Source organism: Dipodomys ordii, unplaced genomic scaffold, assembly GCF_000151885.1.
Source record: "Dipodomys ordii isolate 6190 unplaced genomic scaffold, Dord_2.0 Scaffold66, whole genome shotgun sequence".
NCBI lineage: Eukaryota > Metazoa > Chordata > Mammalia > Rodentia > Heteromyidae > Dipodomys > Dipodomys ordii.
The window spans coordinates 1,807,061-1,826,417 of NW_012267282.1; positions in this window are offsets into that span (position 1 = coordinate 1,807,061).

Sequence of the window (19,357 nt, forward strand, 5' to 3'; positions counted from 1 at the left end):
ACCGCCCGTTCCCCCCATGGTCCTTCCACTCTGAAGGATCTACAAGGCACTGAATGAACTCCAGACACCAAAGGTGTCCTCCTCCACCCGAGGGCCCGGTGGCAGCCAGTGCCCCAAACCCCCACGAAGCTGGCACACCCGCCGTGCGGGGCCTCCCCGTGGGGCCTTCCCGTGGGGCACAGGGCCCATTCTCACGACTTCTGTGTGGGTTTAAAAATGTTCACTGTAAAGCTAAGAAGAGAGAGAGACGGAGTCAAATCTGCTCTACAACAACACTGTACAAACAAACCCCATCCTCCGTGTCTAAATATAGGGGCCTAGTGCGCTAGCCAAGAGCAGGAGCTGAGAAACGGCAGCCCCTGAGCCAAACCTGGTGGGCCACCTGCTTTGGTACAGCCTGCAAGATAAGAACGATTGTAAAGGGTAGAAAAAGACGAAGAAAAATAAAAAAACAAAAACAGAAAAGGGAAAATATTTTGTGACAAGTGCAAATGATACAAAACTCTCGTTTTGGTGGGCGCTGGCACGCTGCCTGCTCATCGTCTGTGTGGGCTCTGTCTGTCTCAGCAGCCCAGTCTCTGGGCCGAGTGTCGTGAGGGGCCAGATGGCCCGCAGCTCGGGATCTGCTCGCTATCCGGCCCTCTGCGGGGAGTGGACGCGCACCCTGGCTTAGTGTGTAAACTCCGCTGCGGGATTTCCTGAGGCCAGGCAGCCCTTGGACCACCAGATGCCCTTCACATGAGGTGGCACCTTAACCCGGACGTATCTTCGCTGGTCCTGCCGCAGGTCTGGAATGTCTGGGTGACAAAAAAATGACAGCCCAGAGGGCTGTATCGATCACAAAGCCATCATGGGGTCCGAACCTTCGTAAGCACCTGGCAGAGTGGCTCAGAAGGGCCTTTCCCCATAAGAGAAGCTCTCCACAGAAGGAACCCTGAACACGGCGGCACCCGGTCACAAGGACTATTCCCTAAGCAAGGAACACGGCACTCCCCTTCCCTCTGCAGGACGGTCCTGCTCGCCCACCCAGACTGGTGTGAGTCACACCGCATCGCCATTATTTATGGGTATGGTCTGCTGGCGCGAACCACCCCCCAACCCAGCAGCACTTGATGGGGAAGCAGTTCGGCCGGGCAGGGCCGTGTGGGGCATTCTGGAATCTGGCTGCTCCTCTCCTGGTTGATTTAACCTGAACTGGAAATGTGCAGGCCTTGCCCTTGGGCCAGTGAAGAGCCCCCGGTGGGAGGACGCGCCAACATGTTCTAAATTAGAAGTGGCGCACGGCCACCTTCACCTTGTTCTTCTTCGTTACCATTCAGCCTATGGTGGGGCCTGAGAGGACCCAGGTCACCGGGCAGGGCCAGCCACGCTGGGGCCGCAGGAGGGGATAGGAACAGGGGAAGGAAGAAGGTGTGGACCGAGAGGGACAGGGCCGCCCGGGCCCTTCCGTGGTGGAGGCTGAGGGGACGCTCAGCCCGTCACCAGACAAGAACACGAGGACAGACACACCTTTCCAACCAGGCCTTCCTGGTCCTCCTCCTTCCTACCGGAAAGTCCCGAGTCTACGAGCAGGCATTTGCCCAAGTTCCCGCAGCCTGGGCTCTACCACACAGGGCCAGCATGTCTGCCAGGAGAAAGTGGGTCACCGCCGGCTTCCCGCAGCCCACCGGGCACACTGGCGCGCGCACGCACACACACATACACGGAGGCTGCGCGGATGCTCGTTCCCTGTGATTACCGCTGCATTTCCATCACGATTAACCATCAGCTGTTCATTGAAAAACACTTTTTTTTAACCCGCCCCCCAATCTCTAAGCACTTATGGTTCTTAAGGGAAATAAATCATTGTGGCAAACCGGCATGGACTCACTTCCTCGTCTTGGCTTCAGGAGGTGGGGGGACTGGGGGGGTACGATGTGGAGAGAGGCCAGGGGGCTGAGGGAGGAGGAGAGGCAGGACTGCTCCTTCCTGGTGGATGCCACTGGGAAGGCTGGCCTGGCAGCCTGAGAAGGTGTGCGGGCTGGAGTCCTGGCCCCCAGCTCTCCACACGCCCCTTGGATGGAGTGCAGTCTTCGCTTCTGGCCTCTGTTTCTGCTGTTGGCCAAGGAAGTAACCCAGCTGTCCAGCTGGGCCAGTGTGCCACTGGTCCTTAAATTACAGAAAGACGGGGACACCGGAGCCGCCTGCACCATGTGGATGGGGAACACCCCACGAGCCCAGAGAGCGTGAGGAGACCCCGCCCCAGGGCTGCGACCCTGTCATAGCACCCCAGCACCCCTCCACGGGGGCTGCGCAGCAGGTGCTGTGTGCAGGCTGCATTCTCTCCATTGCTGTGTGTGTTCATAGATGTTCACTGTAAAGAAAAGAGAGAGACAGACAGACAGACAGGCAGAGACAGAGATGAGAGAGAGAGAGAGACAGAGAGCCCTGCGCCCTGAGGGTCTCTGTTCTATACAGAGCAGTATTCTAAAAGGGGGTTTATTTACTCTATCTGACAACTGCATGCACACGTGTGCATGTGTGTGCGCGCGCACACACACACACACGTGCACACACACACACGCACACATGGGCACACACACCCACAACTAAGCCACAGATGGCTTCCTCTCTGCCAAGCTGCTGCTTCTGAGCAAGGCGCCGGGGACTTGAGAGACTTGCTGCTTTATGCCCACTGAGATGATTTCAACAGACGGCTGCTCGTTTGTGGAGCTCACAACACAACTCTGGGGACGCACGGGGTGGCACAAATGGTCCAGATTGTAATTTCTCCTCCCAGGACGTCAGCATTTTCTCCACCTGAATAAGGATTGTCAGGCAACTCTCATGACTAGGACCCGTATCAAAATACCACCCGGTCGTTGCTGTAATCTTGCTTAAGAAAGCATGCTTGAAGTGAGGACTTGCCACGCGGCTGCCTGGCCGGGAGAGGAAATTGTCTTCATTGAAGCCGCTCCAGCGGGGGTGGAGGACGGGCCCCGGGCCCCAACCATGCCCCCAGGGTGCTGCTTGTTGAGCCATCTGTCCCTGATCAAGGACAAGGGCTACGGGCGGCCACTTAGGAAGCTGGTGTCTGTCCAGGCACATGGTCCATCCTCCAGGGGGGGTCCAAGGCCCCTGGGAGTGCCCTTTGGCATGGGAGCCAGCAAGCCCGATGCTAGACTGGTAGCACACACACCACGGGGGGTTCCCTTCAAATGCAAGTTCCCAGATCCCACCTGATAAATCAGACCCCTCGTGCAGCCCAGATACTGGTGAATGGGCCACGGTGGCTGAAGGACTTTGGGAGGGAGACCTGGATGGTCTTTGTAGTTTGGAAACGTGTGGACACTGAGGTCCACAGAGGAGGAGTGGCCGTCCAGCCCAGGAATGCAGGGACCAGGAGCCGGAGCGCCAATCACACCGATGGGTGTCGACAGCATCATCCCGGCTCCTACAGCAGGGTCGGCTGCGGGCTGAGAGCTGACCCCCAGCGGCCCAACTACATTCGGGAAAGGTGGTGTGGCTCCATTTGGGGAAAGTCTTTGCAGACGCTGGATCACCCAGTGGGTCATGAGTCCATGAGAGGCGCCGTGGGAGGCTGGGCAGGACAAATGAAGGTGCTGGCTGGGCCCGGAAGGATGTTACCACAAGCCAAGGAATGCACGCAGCGGCGGAGGCTGGAGAGCAAGGGGTCTCCTGCTAGGGCCTCCCAAGGGCATCAACCCCTTGACTTTAGGCTTCTGGTCGCTACAGCTTCAAGAGAATACCTTTGTTTTTGTTTTTGCTTTAAGTGACTGCATTTGGGATAATTTTCCCTACAAGTCATTTCTGTATTCTGCTTTTTTCCTTCCAAATTAGCAATTGTTGGAAACCCGCCTCTTGCCAAGACCAGGAATAAAAGAGAGGCAGGTGATTAGCCATCAGACGCTCAAGCCTGAGCTAGAGCAACAAAGGGACGTCACTCAGGCTGGGCGGACTCTGGCCCAGGACCGGCAGGAAGGCAGCAGGAAGGGGCCGCGCTGAGTCTCGGTCAGGGGTCCCGGGTGAGAAGCTGTCCGGCGTGGCGCGGTATCGAGTCAGCAAGCTCCTGGCTCCGCCGGGCAGCCCAGCCTTCCTGTTCTTACTGCCTGACAAAAATGAAACGAGACAAATGGCCGGGAGCCAGCCTGGCGCCTCGCCCGCTCGCACTCCACCCCGGCTTCTTAGAAGCTGATCCACTTGGCATGGAAAACTTTCCAAATCCATGCTTTCCCAACGAGCTGCCAGGCTGTTGGTGTTTGGAGCCCGGCTCGGTGGGCGTCACGCTGCCCACGCTGCCCTCCGTGAACTGCGGGCGGGGCGGGGGATGGGCGTCCCACGCCGGCTCATCGCACGCACCGCAGCAGGCCCCTCGCGCAGCTGCTGGAAGCTGACAAGTGCATCGTTGTCACGCCAGATGCACCACGCACGCGTGTCTGTGCATGGGTGCACACACAGTTCACACAGACACATCGGAATTCACGGTCTTCCTGTGGTTCGGTGCAACGCAGAACGCGGGCCTCACACCTGGTAGGTCACGCATGACGCTAAAGCGCTGTGTCCAGCCCATCACTCGCTGTCCCCCCCGACCTTCCCCCGGGGCTCCGGCGGCGGTCCCCGCCTCCCCCGGGTACCGCGTGAACCCCCGCGCGCTGTGTGGCGTCTGCTCCTCCTGCAGCACCAGGGCTCCGCTCCCCTTCCCCGGCAAAGCCAGCCCCCTCCCGGCCCGGGTGGGCCCCGGTGGGAGCCCCATCCACCCTTCATGGAGGGTTTTATCTACGAGACCCACGCGGGCCTCCCCCACGGGCGGGCTGTCAGCCTCGGAGGGTGGCATCACCCCAGGACGAGGAGCTAACAGAGAATGGACGCTCATCAGGTGCTTGTTGAATGAATAAAGAAACGGGTGGACCGAGGGAGGAGTGTTTGGACAGGTGAAGGTGGGGAGGGGGCGGGGCGGCGAAGGCGTTCTCTCCTGTAGCTGGTCAGGTGAGGGGTCAAACACCATTCTGCCTTCCTTGTGCTGCAGACACCACAGGCTGTGTGGCTGAACAACCCGGAACACATCCACATCCACAGCCCGGCGCCAATGCCGGCCCTGCTTCCTTAATGAGAGTGTCATCAGCCCCATAGGCAGAAGCCGGTGCTCAGAACAGAGACTCCGGCCAGCTGGAGCGGATCCGTGAATTCGCGGCAGTTCACAGAACCGTATCACACAGAAACAAATCAAAACAAAACAAAACTTGGCTCCATTAGCCCACAATCATCTGTCGCAATCAGCCACCTCATTAAAAGATAAACTAATTGAACTCAATCCTTTAAGCCACAGCCTGAGCCGGCACAGCCCTTATCATTAAAGCCTCGTAAGGCTCTTTCCTACAAGATGTGACAATTTGGTGTTTTGTTTTGTTTTCTTATTAAAGAAATGAGCTTCCCACGGGTGCAGAGCAGGAGATCTGTGGCAGACGCTGTCTTCCTATTGTCACGATATGGCAGTCCTGGCTTTCCTGTCTCCAAACACAGTAAGAAGAAGGGAAGCCGACACGCTGGGCGTGCAAGAGAAGCCACTGAGACACACCAGACATGTAAGATGGCCGCGCAGATAACGGGTGCAGGGTGGCCTTCCTTGTCCAGTGAAGGGATGTCTGCGGCTGGCGGTGTGCCCGCAGGCCCGGCCCGCCGGCAGGCTGGGTGCACAGCGGCTCTCTTCCTGGGGGTTCAGGGGCCTCTGGTGTCTGCCCCACTCACCTTTCACCTCAGCTTCACCCTGGAAATCGACTTCTCTTCCAGTGCTTGCTCAAAAGACACACCAGATCTTCTTCTGCCTGGGACGATCGAGTTCTCCATCACCCCAGACATTTCCCGTTTTACCTCAGCCCCGTAAAGCTGTAGGTCAGGATTCCCAGAGCCCAGCGTGCCAGGTGTGGGCCAATTGGGCGCTGGGGGAGGGAGAGGAGCGAGGCTCCCTTTCCTCTGCGGCCTTGAATTACTAATATTCAGAAACCCACAAAGCACAGTTTTCAAGAGCACTTGCCTAGCGTGCTGAAGCCCTGGGGTCCATTCCTCAGCACCACAGACATAGAAAAGGCCAGAAGTGGTGCTGTGGCTCAAGTGGTAGAGTACTAGCCTTGAGCAAGAGAAGCTCAGTGCCCAGGCCCTGAGTTCAAGCCCCAAGACTGGCTAAATGAATAGATCAATCTTTTAAATGTTGGCACTTCAGCAGATAAAATGTAAACTTGACATAAGCTAAACCAAAGGCGTCCACGGGTGGCAAGAGCCGGGTCTGACGTCTGCCCGGCAGCGTTGGCACGGGCCGCTGTGCTCTCGCCTGGTGTGGGGTCGCTGGCCTCTGGAGCGCTCTCGAGTGTCAGCACCAGCCGAGGCCACTGCACCTGTCACCTTCTCCCTGGCCCGAGCCCCGCACGGGCAGCAGAGAATGCCCCCCTCCCCCGCTCCAGCTGCGGCAATGCGCTCACCACCGCCGACTCAGAGCCTTGCCTGCATGCCTCGTGAAATCAAAGAGACGGGGAAATGGAGAGAGATGAAAGAGGCCCCGGTGTGGCTCCCGCAGCAGCGATCGCTCCCGGACATGGCAAAACCCTCTTGTCTTAACAGTTCGTGTTGGTATACATGTTTAGCTTCCATGCTTTGCATTGCAAATGATTCCTGGGAAAGCAGACCTAAACACAAGCTGGACCACCACAGGCCAATGCACTAGCCACGGGACAGAGCCGAGGCCCGGAGGGGTGTGTGATGGGGTCTCCTCACGGGGCTCAGCCGGCCCCCAGAACCCTTCCCACCAGCGCATCAGCGCCAGAAATGGCACCAGCCTCGAGGCAGAGCTCAGAAAGGCTGGAGAGCAGACGCGGACCCCTGATGGGGAGACAGGCCGCTAGCCTGTAAAGCACTTATGAGTAAAGTGCAAACAAGCTGACTTGGAGCAGAAAGGGGCCCCGGCTCCATTTCGGCCCTTGGAATGGTCGGAGTTGAGCGGAGCTGCAGCGCGGCCGTGGGGAGCGAGGACCGCACAGCTCTGCGCCTCTCATGCTGACTGGCTGCAGGCTGGATGTTTTTCCTGGACCATTTCCTTCTTTTTGTTCTTCTTTATCCTTCTTTCCCTCCCTCTCTGTCCCTCCTTCCTTCCCTCCCTCCCTCCTGCTTTCCTTCTTTGTGTGTAAAATGACCTACATAGAGATTTCAAATAACTCGAGGTATTTTAGAATGTCTTCATGTGGGACATGCGTTCTCTTAGCAATTGCTCACAGATCCTACCTCGGTCTTTATTAATTCCCTTCCCCCTCCCCTGCTTCCAGTGCACAATCCCATGTTCTCTGTCCACCCTCTTGGGGCCCCCACTGAAGGAAATGAGAACATGTAGAAAAGATATTTTAGTATGCCAATTGCCTCTTTTTTATCCTTCTAATTAACAGCTGCCAGGAGCAAACTTTCTGAGGTGAAACACATACAGAGAAGATAAATGGCGTTTTAATTTGGGTCACCGACAAGGTCAGCAGTGGAACTACGATATTGTTATTTTTCCCCCAAAAAACATGCCTTCATTAACTTTCTTTGAACAAAACAGTACAAAGAGATCTCAGACTTTTGATGACTACCCTTCCTCTTCCAGGCTACTCATTTTCAAATGAAGCCAGCACCGCAGGACCCCGAGTGGCAGTCGGGGCTGCCCTGGCCTGCTGCCGGCCTGCGTCCCAGCCTCGTCTCCACATCCATCCCTGTGGGCAGCTGGGGAGAGACACCCCATGCGGTGTAGCTGAGACTGACCATCTCTTGCGCCCTGGAGGAGGCAGACTGTCCTACCAGGTAAGGTGTGCCATGGCAAATGGCTGAGAACACAGGACCGCCTGAGCCGCTGAGAGCTGAGCCAGGACTCAGCCTCCATTACTACACTGGACGGCTCTGATCTGGGCTTGCTGGTGGCTGGCTGGGTCCTGTGTGAGGAGAGCAGCAAAGAAGCAATCGAGTGACAGGTAGCCACAAGCCGTGGACCCAACCCAGCCACATTGGAGCCCTGACCCAGCACACTCGGAGCCCCAACCCAGCCACACTCAGAGCCCGTGTGGTGTGGACTTAGCTGCTCTTTGGGTATTTCCCTTTTGGTATTCTTCAAGCCAGCTTGATTTGAGTTCTGGTCACTTATGGAAATGGCCCTACCTGTTTACCCCCAGCATCTCTCACCACGAAATCCACTCGGTGCCCCTCAAAGTTCTTAACTACTCAAATGATCCATCATGACAAAGACTTTAAAAGGACCAAAAGGCTGAATTTTAGATGTGTGTGGAGCAGTGAAGACTTCAACTATTGTCAGAAGTTGTGTAAAATGGTGAATTCCCTTTGGAAGGTTCTATTGGCAGAGTTTGAAGGAAGGAAGGAAGGAAGGAAGAAAGGAAGGAAGGGAGGGAGGCAGGGAGGAAGGGAGAAATAGAAGAAGGAAGGAAGGAGAGAGGGAAGGAAGGAAGAAAGGAAGGGAGGAAGGGAGGGAGAGAGGGAGGGAGGGAGGGAGAGAGGGAGGGAGGGAAGGAAAGCAGGCAGGCAGGCAGGCAGACTTAGCCTATGTCCAGGAACCTTAACCCCAAATCAACGAACACTCAGCTCCACATAGAAACTCGTACATAGATGTTCACAGCAGCACTTGTACAATGAGGTAAACCACAAACCACCAAATGGATGGGTTAGTCAACTGTGGTGTGTTCGTGCTATAAAAGACCCTGAGAATCTGGGACCTGTCCTGTGGATGAGCTAAATAGAAGGTCACACATGAGCCCATTCCATGGAGATAGGGAAAGCACAGGACCTGCCTCTGGTGACAGAACTCAGAGCAGCGGCGGCTCTGCAGGGAGCGAAAGGGCTTCAGGGGAAGGTGTGGGGAAGAGTTGCCAGCGTCTCAGCAGGGCCAGAGCCTGGGTCGGGAGGGACGCGGGGCTGGGGGCTGGGTCGGGAGGGACACGGGGCCGGGGCCTGGGTCGGGAGGGACGCGGGGCCGGGGCCTGGGTCGGGAGGCAAGTGTGCCCGCCACCTTCTCCAACACCACGTCCACCTTTTGTGGCCCCTCGCCCCACCTGTCCTGGCCTGGCCCCTGTGGCTCTTGGCGCCAGGTTGGGTGTGCACAGGCTGCCCTCCTCACGCACACTACACGGAGGCCGAGCTCCCTCATTACCCGCCGTACAGGAGCTTCTGCTGCTTCCTGGCTGATTAAAATGACTTGATGTAGAAAGCCAGTGTCACCAGCAATGCAATTAAGACACTACCTCCAGAATGTGTTCACAGTGGTCTAACACACCTCAGAGAGACAGAAGTTCATCCTGTCAGGAAGAGCGAGCCGGCCACCGGCCTTCCTACCTCTGGGTCCCCTGTTTGCTCACAGGACCACGTGCCCCCCCCCGCCCGATCGGCGTGGCACCCCATCCCGACGCGATGCCCGGCAGGCACGCCCCCGCCCCGTCCCCGCCCACCCCGCCAGCCTCCTCAATTAACCACCTCCGCCAGTCCTGGGAGCCTGCGTCTGGCGTGGAACTGGATTCAGGTGGCGGCACTGCCACAGCAGACACACTTAATTGGATTTGACAGCCATGATTTATTTACCAGGAGCTCTTCTGCTTCAAGCCGTAATCACATCTAAGACTCATCTTATCTCAAGCTTGCTTGGAGCCCCAAACATTCCCGACACTCCGTGGTCTCAGTAAAAGAGGGAGGGAAAGGAAGAAACCACAAAGGACTTACAGTTTTTCCTCCCTTTGGTCAATTATCTGATCTCAGATTTTTACCTTCCACAGTTGGTTAGGGTGGTTGGGGGCGTGAGGTAAGAAGAAGTCACAGTATTCTGGATGGAGGCCCGTCAGTCCCACCCACTGTCTGCCTCAGAGCTCATTTAAAGAGAGGCAGTGCTGCAGTTTGGACGTGGAGACCCTCGGGGCCCCCATGGTCAGGGCCTCAGTTGGCGCTACTGGCAGGGGGGGCCTCCTGGGAGGAAGCCATGTCATGGGGAGGGGCCATGTCATGAGGTCGTGGGGGAGGGGCTGGGGAAGTGATGTCACTGGGTTGTGCATTGAAGGGGATTCCTCCACCGGCTCCATCCCACAGCCCTCTCCGTGACGCTGTCACACCCCACTTTGAAGCCACTCAGACGGTGAGCTTAAAGGAGGCTGCTGCTGGGGCTGGGAAGGTGGCTCAGGGGTAGAGCGCTTGCCTCGCATGCATGAGGCCCTGGGTTCGATTCCTCAGCACCACATACGCAGAAAAAGCCGGAAGTGGCGCTGTGGCTCAAGTGGTAGAGTGCTAGCCTTGAGCTGAAGAGCTGAGGGATAGCGCCCAGGCCCGGAGTTCAGGCCCCATGACCGGACCCCCCCCCCAAAAAAAAAGAAGGCTGCTGCCCTAATGAGCCAATTGCTCGGTACTTGTTGCTTTGCAGTGAAGCCGCAGACGTTGTTGTCAGCTGACTAGCACACACAGGGTCAGGTGCCTTCCTCAGAGAGGTCGACTTCTCACCTCACCCTGTCTGAGGGTCACGCCACGGGAGATGTCAGACCACAGCATGCACCAGGACGCCTCCCAGTCGTTGGAGTGAGATATTCTTTCTGGATCTGTCTTCCGGCCACTGGTTTTATTTCCCTGCTCAGGGTGGAGGGGTGCATGGAGGATGGGAACATTGTGAGATACACTATAAAAAAGATCACTTGGGCTGTCATCTATCAAAGGCAGCACAGAGCTCCCAACCTGCACATGCTGACCTCCGAGCCTACAGCTGCTGTCCAAGTGCTGAAGCGGGCAACCCTGCCCGGGCAGGGGAGGAAGAGGCACAGGGGGGGCCTCGCAGTCTCCGCGTGTTGACATGTCGGGCTCTCAGGGTGGGGAGGGCCCTGTGGGGTGTTCATCCACTTGCTGCTCAGACTGTGGCCCTTCCCAGAGCCACGTGAGCTCTGAACACGCGAGCTCTCTGTGCGTCAGGGCAGAGATGGGGGGAGGGTTGCACAGGGCCTGACGGTAATGACTTCAGCCTTCCTGGGCCATGGCACAGGAACAATGTCCACTGAGTCGCTATCGAGTTACGAATGTGCCCCTGGGCACTGGCCCCGGAGCAGCCTGCACAGTCTGGCACCACCTTTTCCTTCCTCCCGGGCCTTGCCCCCTTCCCCTCCACAGACCCCCTAGTGCTGATGACGATTGGTTCCCCCTCTCTGCCCGCGCTAGGTGGTGCTTGCCTGCACCGGGTCAGGCCCGGCTTCGGCATCCTATGAACTGTAGGAAGCATCCGCCGATATAGGACACTATTATGAAGCACCTGTCTTCTACATTGGGCGAGTCATTAAATACCGAGGCTCGGTGAGGAATAATTGTATCAGATCAGGTCTGTCGGGCAGAGTTACACTTGCTGCCCGGCTGATTAATGTGCAGGGTTTAAAAACTTGCATTTATTTGTTATATATTTATTTAAATTCAGATTTAATTTTAGATCAGGAAAAGCCATCTTACTTTTTAAAGTGGCAGTGACAAATATCAGGAGGTCAAGAGGGTTCTGTGGTAGCGTGTTTTGTATTCTTTTGATTTCACATTTAAAACAGGAAACGGTTCTCTTTTAATCACCTTGACCTAATTTGCTACCCAGCAAGAAAACGTATGATTTCCCAGAAATATCATTCAACTCTGGAAAGAAATGCTTGGAAAATTATCATTGCACAAATCTATAATGGTTTATATCCCGAGTTCCAAGCTTCCTGCAAAGAGGGCTGTAAGCACGCACAGGACCGGCGGGTGCTTTAGAACATCAAAGCAAAGCATAAAAAGCAGAGACAGGGAAAGAGGAACAGAAACAGAGTTACGTAAGGAAGAGCAGGAGGAAGAAAGAATTCAAAGATGCCTGTTATTGAGGAGAAGAAAGTGGAGCCCAGGCCCAGGACTTTCAAAGCACATCCCTGCCTCCTGGGAATGGAGCCCCCAGGCCCCAGAAAGGAATCACACCCGGGCTGACTTGGTTGGCTGTTTATCCCCCTTCACCAATGTCACTGGCATTAAATGCAAAGTATTTCCACCCAGGTATGTGGACTATGTTCAATTCCACTGTTTCAGGTATAAGGGAGTTTATTATATCAAAAGATGGGTAGCAAGGAAATGAAAACACATTCTTGTAGGGGAAAAACTGTGGCCCGGGACGGGCACAGGAAGAGGGGAGGAAGGATGAGCAAATGCAGACACTACATTCAACATAAGACGGCGTAAAACCTGAACCGCGTAACCCGAGAGCAGGGATGGGCTGGAGAAAGCGGGCGGGGAGGGTGGAAGGCTGACGTCGGTCAGGACGCATTGTACTCAGGAGCCGACCTCTGGAGGTGAAGCCCTTAATAAAAATAAGCATTTTTTTTAAGATGGGGAGCTCAGTGGCCTCAGAGCCAGATGCTCCACAGGTTTAATCAGTGGTCAAGGCCTGGGTCCTTCCTCTGGCCACACCCCAGGGGAAGTCTTCTGCGTACCAGTGAATGCACGGCGGCCACAGACGACACCGATGGCCAGTAACCAGGGGGACCCGTGCGCATCTCAAATGCGCGTGCGTGTTCACGCCATCTTGAGCACCCTGCCCACAAAGGCTCTCTCCAGACTTCAGCCTTCAGCGCTGCACACTCACCAGAGACCCTCCGGGGAGAGCGTCCCCAGCCATGCCTCATGTACAAAACCATAAGCAACAAAAAGGCAAAGTAAATAGGCACGCTAACCTGCTAGGTTTCGGGGTAATTTGTACCCAGCCAATGTAATCTGGGTGTCAATTTGATAAACTCCTGAGGCAGACCAGGGACTGATAGCCCTGGAATCACACGGACAGGTCACATGGGCCCAGACCCCAAGGTCTGTCGAAACGCGCTCGGCAGGCAGCCCACCGTGTTTCCTACGTGTTTAAGAACTCAGCACTTGAACCTCCTGTGAATTAATGTGCGCACAGCATTACCATAATGCCTGGTGTATAATGAAGACTTGATAAATGACAGTTAGTTCTATTACCATTCCACATGTGAAGGTACTTCCGTTTCTTCAGTACCTTGCCAAGGAGTTCGCAGCGAAATCTGGTTATCTTGACTCCTTCCTTGTTGATGTAGAGGGGAAGAAATAGGCAGAGGCAAAGATGGATACATCTTCCCCTGTGGAAAAGAGCTCCCACGGTGCGGTCTGCTTCCCTGTCACACTTCTCCCTCTCCTCCTCCTCCTCCTCCTCCTCCTCCAGACCCCACCTTCCCACACCCCCACCTCAGCCACAGCAGACTTCCCTACATTGGGATTTTTAAAAAATCAAAGTGAAGTCTAGGGCGTTGACTCTCATGTGGCTTTTTATACAGGGCCAGAAGGCGCTCATTCTTTTTTCCATATTCAGCATCTAAAGCTAGCCCAGCCCCAATCCCCCCCCCACCCCCGTCAGCCCCCATTTTCCCATTCACTTTCTACCTCCGCTGGCTCTGGATTGCTCCTGCACCAAAGGGTGGACGGGCTGTAAATGTTTACCAAATGTAGCTTCGTCCCTTACGTTAAGGCAAACGTCCCCTTTCCTTAAGCGGGGGCTGCTCCACGTCTTGCTTTGTCTCTGCTGGTTCTACATTGTCTCTTCTGGGCCCTGAACTGTCATGACCAGAAGCACTAGCTGCCACTCTACAACTTGTCTTTCCAGCCCAGCCTGAGAGCCCCGCCGCACTCCTTCCTGAGTGTTGCGGGTGGCTTGGCCTGTGTTTACCTATACGGTTACTAGAAGACGGAGCTTTCTGGTGCCACCGTGGCTGGAGAGCGCCTGGTGCTTGCTGAGAACGGGCGGGGAGGCCAGCGGTAGATGCATGCTGGTGAGCTCAGGAAGCCGTCGAGCCCTGGCGTCCTGCTCTGCAATGCTACCCGAAGTGCACGGGTGGAAACTGCTTGATCTCTGTTCTGACTTCCCTCTCTTTCACGCTCATTTCTGAATAACAGTCAAAATTTAGTTTGTGTTCCTTGCACCCCGCCCCCATATTTCAGTGGCCATGTTTCATTCTTTGATCACTGCCTGAAGGTGTCACCACACGCATTGCTGGGACAAGAGGCGTGCGCCACTGCACCAATCCGCTGTGCTTCCCCCGAGCTGAGACAGCAGAGATATGCTACCACACCCAAACGTGGGTTGAGATGGAGTCTTGTGAACCTTTCTTTGCCTGTGCAGACCCTCCAACCACACCCCCTGATCTCTGCTTCCCCGGGAGCTGGGATGACAGGTATGAGCCCCTGCACCAGCTGCTCCATCTGCTCTTAAATTCTTGATACATATTGTGCTTAGTAGATGCTTAGTAACTTTTAGTAATCAATGAATACGTTAATGACTTGTTGAAACTCTCTCCCTCACCCAACAAGTGAAAAGTGAACTTATTTGATTATAAAGACTCTCCAGAGAATTTCTTTTTCCTAAATCAATATAGTTTGTACGGACTCAAAGTGAAATGCTTACTCCCTCCCTATTTTAGTCCATGTTGCAATACATTTTTGATAGTGTATTTATTTTCTGCCAAGCAACAATGGGTCTCATGAAAAATGGGCAGTCTTGAGCAGCCAGAATGTGTGAGGAAGAATAATGCACTGATTAATCAACCTCACCAAACAAGCAGGCCTCTTTCCTAGGCAGGGTGGCAGGTGGAGACTAACACAGATTAAAAAAGATGAGGAGGATCAATGTCCTAGGAGCCCAGGGGAACCCAAGTAATCTCAGCTATGTTTTTAGCTTTCATTATCTATTTCTTTTCTGTTATTCATGGCAATTCGGGGGGAAAATGGAAACAGTATTTCTCTTTTTCCTCCTTGGCCATTTTATCTTGTCTCTTTCTGATGAGGAGGAAAAGAAAGCAGTAAGATACAAGCATAATTCACTTCTACATTTCTCCTAACATCTCAGTGGTCAAACAAATACAATTGTAGCAAAAATAAATGACGGGACAAATCTCCGATAGTGATCTTTGAATGGAGCATTTACTCTGCTTGGGGATAAGCCAAGGAAAATCACCGAATCCATGTTTTGGTTTGCTTTCTGTTAGAAATTTGTTTAATAATGTCATGAGCATTCACACTTTCGGCTTACTTCCACATAAACACAAGAGAAGCCGAAAGGAACAAGTAAGGCTCGAAGGGCAGGGTTTTATGTCTAAAGTGTGTGCGTTTGTTTACAAATAAAGGAAGAAGAAAAACTTCTCCTAATAGCCAAGACACAAAAGTGTCCATGCCCACAGCAGTGGCCCCTAACTTCAATCACGTTCTCATTCTCTTGGCATACCAGGGAACCAATATCCTAATAGTTACACACTATTTTTTCTATAAATCTAACTCACTTAAATTCTTATGTATGCTGGCAATTCTCTGCTAAGCTACTTACAATTTTTTTTCTACATTTTTAAAAACACAAATCCTAATTGGTAAATGAAAGAATATGGCTGAGAAGCTCTAGAGTTTGTGTGGCCAATAACATAGTTATCATTGTTGGCAAGAATTGGTAGGCTGGGCGCTGGTGGCTCACGCCTGTCATCCTAGCTACTCAGGAGGCTGAGATCTGAGGATCACGGTTCAAAGCCAGCCTGGGCAGGAAGGTTCATGAGACTCTTATCTTTAATTAATTAGCAAAAGGCCAAAATTAGAGATGTGACCCAAGTGGTAGAGCTCCTGTCTTGAGCAAAAAAAGACAAGCAAATGCATGAGGCTCTGAGTTCAAGCCCCAACTGGCGAACTCCCCTCCCACCCAATAACTGCCTTCCTGTATTACTGTATTTGTTATTCTTATCCTCCTCCTCTACTTCCTGTCCTCCCTCCTCCTCCTCTTCCTCCTCCTCCTCCTCCCCTCTCTCTTCCTCTGGCTTGGCAGTACTAACGTTGAAGTCAGGGTCTTACACTTGCTAAGCATGTGCTCTACCAAGAGCCCCAGCTCCATTTTCCCCACATGGCTTAAAAAACTCCCTTAATTGGATATTCCTTCATTGCATTCTCCGGATCCAGTGTGTCCTTGGAAGCTTCCAGCTGTGGCCCCCTGGGGAGGTGGGGAGTCTTTAGAAGATGAGCCCTGGGGAGGAAAGTGCGTCCCGGGCGGCTGGGATGTGGGGTCCGGAGGGCTCCTGGGAGCCCAGCTCCTCCCTGGCTCTCTTCCCAGGCCTCCAGTGAGCCTCGCCTTTGCTCCTGGTGCTCCACGGTGGGGTCTCCCGGCCGCTAGAGCAGCTGGTCCACATCACCATGCGCCGGGGCCTCTGGAACTGCGGGCCACATCACCCTTCCCTCTTTGGACACTAATGGTCTTGTGTTTCTTTGCAGCGAGGGGCGGCGGAGGTGCACAGGATGTGCAGGGCATGTTCGGGGCACCGCCCGGGCCTCCTTCTCCACGCAGCGGAGCCTGGCCACGGTTGGCCGGCCTTGGCTGACCCTCCATCTTGGAAGTCACTGTGGATATTTCACTGGGAAATCCTGGCACCCAAGGAGTATTACACTGGAATCCATTTCCCGGAAAGTTCCCTCCTTTCTGCTTCAGCTTCTAGCCATCAAATATACATGGTCCTTCGTCCTCACCCTCCCCAGCAAGGCTTTTCCACGGGGGAAAGTTCTAGTAGTTCACCAAGATGTGGCTCCATTTGCTTCAATGTTTGCATTGCAAAGAAGCCACCTGACCTGTTACAGGGGCCCTGCTCTCCTGAGACAAAGGATTGGCATCTTGTACCCTGGCAGGCAACTCTGCCACCACGTATAGACAGCCAGGCTGGAAAACCATTCTTGCTTCCTCCACAGTGGATTCATGATCACATCGAACAAGAGCATGGTTTCCCGTTGGCTTTGCTCTAAATGAAGAAGTCCTATGGCTCACAGTAAGAACGGACAGATCAGGAGACACGTCCCGTCCGCTGGATCCCAGGAGGTGGAGCTGGTTTACACAATTAACTTCGTGAAGCCTAAGACCTCAAGTTCCAGGGTGCTCAAGTAGGGGCTGCGAGCACACTGCCTGCAGGGCCTGGGCCAGGCGTTTGGGTGCAGGCAGGCAGGCAGGCTGCGTGTGTGTGTGTGTGTGTGTGTGTGTGTGTGTGTGTGTGTGTTGGGGGCCGGGGAGCGGGGATAGAGCGAGGAACAGACAGCCCCGGCTCCACTCTCTTTGACCAGAAAAGTGGGTTCAACTTTCAGATCCTTCAGGGCTTTAAAAGAAAGCAGTTCCTTCAATAAAATGCTTTAATTGTTAGGGTAGCATACAGCCCAACAAAATGCCATCAGGCCAGGAGCCTCTGGGCCCTGTGCTGGGGCGTGAAGGTCAGCACGTTGTTGCGGCTGCCTGGGGTCTGCATGCAGCGGGTCCGGAGGCGGCTCTCCCAATCCCTGAGAGTCCCGGGACACGGCCCTCACAGGGCTGGGGAGGGGCACTTGTTTGTGCAGCCACAGAACTGCCCATCAGAAAAGCGTCCTGCGGTCAGATCCAAGGGGAGAGCACGAAGGCACTGTCAGCCTCGGGACTGTGGATGACATCACTCCTAGACAGAGGTCTGGAGGCGGCTGCCAGGGTGGGAGCCAGCCCGGCTCCCCGCAGCGCGAGCACCGTCTCGGCGTCTGAACCAGAGTCTGCGGGGCTGATCTGCGGGCAGAGCTGACGACAGACGCACGCAGCGTTCTTCTGTGTTTACCGCTGATGTCTGCCCCCCCTGGCCGCGTGGCCCTGGGGGTCAGGTAAAGCCCTTTGTCCTTGATGATGAGGTGCTCTCCGCTCAGCTCTTCCCACATCCCAGTGGGGACCCATCACCTGTCTGCCGTGTGCACCCCCCACCCGAAGGCCAGCAGCTCTCTCTACGTCCACGGCTTCTGAGCTGAGACTTGAGTCTGACTGCTTCAGGTTTGCTAATGATTCTTCCTGTCCACGGAGGAAACGGAATTTTAATGTATCGGAGAAAGTGAATAAAACACTTTTGGCCTTCTACTTGCTAAGCAGATGCTCTGCCGCTGGAGACACATCCTCCTGTCCTTTTCCCTTAGCTCTTTTTCAGATGGGATCTTATGCTCTCAGGCCTGAGCTGGCCTGAACCGAGAGCCTCCTATTTATGCTTCCCGCATAGGTGGGCTGGCAGCTTGTTTTTACTGGATGAGATGGGGCCTTGCAAACTTTTTGCCCAGAATGGCCTTGAACCTTGATTCCCTGGACTATGGCCAACATTTTTTGATCAAATCAATCAATCAATCTCATTATATACATCAGCCATGTCTCACATCACCCTCTGGTTGTCTCTGCAGTGGAAGGGGCAGGCGGTGGCGGTAGACGGTATCATCATGAAGCTGTCAGCACCTGGGAAGACGCAGAGGCAGATCGCCTCACACTCACGTTTCCCCTGTGGCGGTTCTAGGCGTTTGGAGGCCTGCCATTCCCGTGCCATACACAGAGCTCCGCTGCACGTCTGCGGGGAGAGCATCCTTGGAATCAGTGCAAAGGCCGCGGCAGAGAGGCAGGGGTGGGAGGTCGCTTCGGTCACCACCACTCGGTGATCAAGTGCTCATTCCTATTCCACAGACACTTTGGCGGGGGACACTGTGAGCAGCCGTTTCTGGAGGGTTTGTAAACACGGGCACCGGGGTAGGGCTCCACCCGCCACACCCACGGGACACCCGAGGACCGTGCGAGATGCGGGAGGGGGACTGGTGGCCATGAGCAGAGAGCCTGTCTCCTGGGGTCTTGGTGTGAACTTGGGGGCACCCTGATACTAGGACTGTGCCTCAAATAGCAAACCCCTCGGCACCCAGCATTGGGAGGAGGACCGCCTGACATTTTCCAAAATGGCAGAGAGAACCAGCGAAGAGCTTGGAGCACTCGACCTTAGGAGAAGAAACGAGAGGGAAAAGAGGTCACTTGAATCTTATGAATTGCCCCCTTCTCTTTTAATCTGTTTGTTCAATTCTGTTCAAAGGTGCACTCCATCAGGCTGCTTAAATTAGGTGACAAAATGATAGCAATCTGGAGGGAGGAGGAAGAAAGTTTCAGCATTTTTTTTATGTAATATTGTCTCTAACTTCGCTTATGCAAAAAAAAAAGTCAGCAATTTCCATAGCAACAGGCCTGTTGCTTGCGTTTCTGGAGACGGCTCACAAATGAAGGTCTGTGCAGCCATGCTCCATGACTGAATCTCAGAATGGTGCGGGCTTCCTCCAGGTGGCCTCCTCCAGGTGACTTCTTCCAGGTGACTTCCTCCAGGTGGCCTCCTCCAGGTAACTTCCTCCAGGTGGCCTCCTCCAGGTGACTTCCTCCAGGTAACTTCCTCCAGGTGGCCTCCTCCAGGTAACTTCCTCCAGGTAACTTCCTCCAGGTAACTTCCTCCAGGTGACTTCCTCCAGGTAACTTCCTCCAGGTGACTTC